Genomic DNA, 2501 nt, shown 5'->3' on the forward strand with positions numbered 1-2501 from the left:
CAAAGTGGAGGGAATGCTCACCATGCTACCCCAGTTTAGACAGGGCCATATGCAAATCAGTCTTGACCCTGTGCCTCATGGGAACAGTCTAAACCAAACGGGCAAGTTGGAATGGCATGGCGAACAAAAAAACAATGGATTTAGGCCCAGATCTTTATACTGGGGCGACTGTATGACATTGTTCTGCATTCTGTCCATCAACTGTTATTTTTGCATTCGGGACCCCGAGTGGGCTAGGTATGCTCAGACGGGAGTCCCATGCTCTCCACACCACTGGAGTCAAGCTATCCTGGCTAAAGACGGCTGATAGCCAGAAACCGGTCCTAGAATGCTTGATTCCAGTCCAGGGAAGACATGGCTTGGTAGTTCGGGCTGGACTGTTCCCATGAGGCACAGGGTCAGACTGATTTGCATATGGCCATGTCTGACCTGAGGTGGTGTGGTGTGCAAAAAACGATGGATTTAGGCCCAGATCTCTGTACTGGGGTGAATGTATGGCATTGCTCTGCATTCTGTCCATCAACTGTTGTTTCTACAGTGAACAGAAGAGGGACTAGCAGATGTGGAGGGATGGGCAATGTCAGCAGAGATGTCCCTCTCCTTTGCATGTGTTGTTAGAAAGCTGCTGTAGTGTTGTCTTCTATAAATTATGCTCTGCTTGCTGATGATTCTTTATTACCTTTGCATTGGAGAATGACCATTGAACCGGTGATCCTTGCCTGGATCGGTCTGGGGTACTTGTAACCAGATCTCAATAAAGCTTTTAACCTCCATCGAGGTGTTGTGCCACTTATTCCAATCTGTTCTCCTGGAAGAGCGCCATATCCCGACCTCTCCGAGACGGTCTCCTCTCCACAGTGCTTTGCTTGTTTCAAAACCAAGATGAAAACAATCCCTTTTCCTGTGATTTCATTTTCTGTTGTTATATATGGACCGACATGGGTGTGAGTAGTTACCCCTGCATTTGTTTGTCTGATTTTATGTCACCTTCTGGTCTATGTGTTATTATTTTTGCCCCTGAACTTTTTGCTCTTCTACAGGAATTTATCTGTAGATCTCGCCTCTAGGAAGTCTCATGCTGGGCTCTTTCTTGGTCCTGTCTCAGGCGGCTTTAGAACCTTGCATCTCAGCCTCTGTCTCATCTGCAATCTGGAGTTGCTAAGTTTGCCAAGGATGTTTTTTTGCCTTTTGTGGATTTTGCCTCTTAACTGGGAGCCTCCTAAGGAGACCCCTTGTCTCACACGTGTGTTGAAGGGCAGGGTGATACCATGGCAACCAAGAGTGAAAATGGAGAGGCCTTCATTGGGTCCAGGGTTTGACATCTTTGTGTGTTCCTCTATACATCAGGAATGTCTATGGTGATATCAGATAGAAATGTGATAATACTTCAGTAATTTGAGTTGTGTTTGGAATTGAAAAAACATATTCTGTTTCTGATTTAGTTTCCATCAGTGGCTGAGCCTTTTGTAGTGCCTTGTTAATGCTTCCGTGTGCACCTGATACTCTTAACCAATCTGGCATCTGCTTAAAATCCACAGGTGTTCCATTATGTGAAAAATTCCAATTTCCAGATGAGGAACAGGAACAATATATCATTTGATGCAAATGGGGATGCACCGGGTGCCTACGACATCCGCAATGCGCAGATGCGCACCGCTGACGAGGTCCAACTGGTGAAAGTTGGCTACTTTGATCCTGGACAAGGGGAAGAAGTGCATGTCAATATGAGCACCATCTTGTGGAGCAAAGGCTCTCAGGTGAGAGAGGGGACAATGGGCATCTGCAGATAATGTGCAAGTTTAACTCCTTAGATCCTGTGCAGTGAATATTTCATGCTTCCTGTGTGCATAGTGCGCTCCATGATGCATTTAATGATCTTTCACTGCTTTGCCACTTCAGACTTCTATCACCAACTGAATCCCTCAGGCAGATGTTTTATGGAGTGAAGTTGACCTCAGTTCACAGCTTCAATCCTTCCCTGTCACTGTCTCAGTTTTTGCTGTCAGTGACTTTGCAATGCCTTTGAAGACTTCTGATGGTGGTGGAAGTGTGGATGAGCATGCAAGGCAGACTTCCTGTTTGAAGTTCAAGGAGCTGTTGGAGATCTGTTAACCCATTGTTGATGCTCAATGTGTTGCAGCCGAAAGAGAGAATGTGGAGATTTGTTGAGGAGTCTCAAGGGGGCATATTACCAAGAGCCATTATCGCCGCCTTAGCTGGACTTTTTCCCGCTAAAGCGGCGATAATTTTATCGCCCTATTACTAAGCTAGGATAGGTAAAATTGCCTCCAAAGGAGTTTCTTGTACTAACGAAGTTAACTTACTTATGTAAATGAATTAAATACAGGTAACTTACTTAACCTGCATAAAATTAATTATGGAGACTTCATAGAACATATACTTAACTAAACATGACAATACTTAACATTAAGACAAAAACAAATGGACATGTGTATAGGCAGAAAAGTAAATTTTATCAGAATTAAATCATGAAGGGAAAA

The sequence above is a fragment of the Lissotriton vulgaris genome, chromosome 8 (assembly GCF_964263255.1).
Source record: "Lissotriton vulgaris chromosome 8, aLisVul1.2, whole genome shotgun sequence".
NCBI lineage: Eukaryota > Metazoa > Chordata > Amphibia > Caudata > Salamandridae > Lissotriton > Lissotriton vulgaris.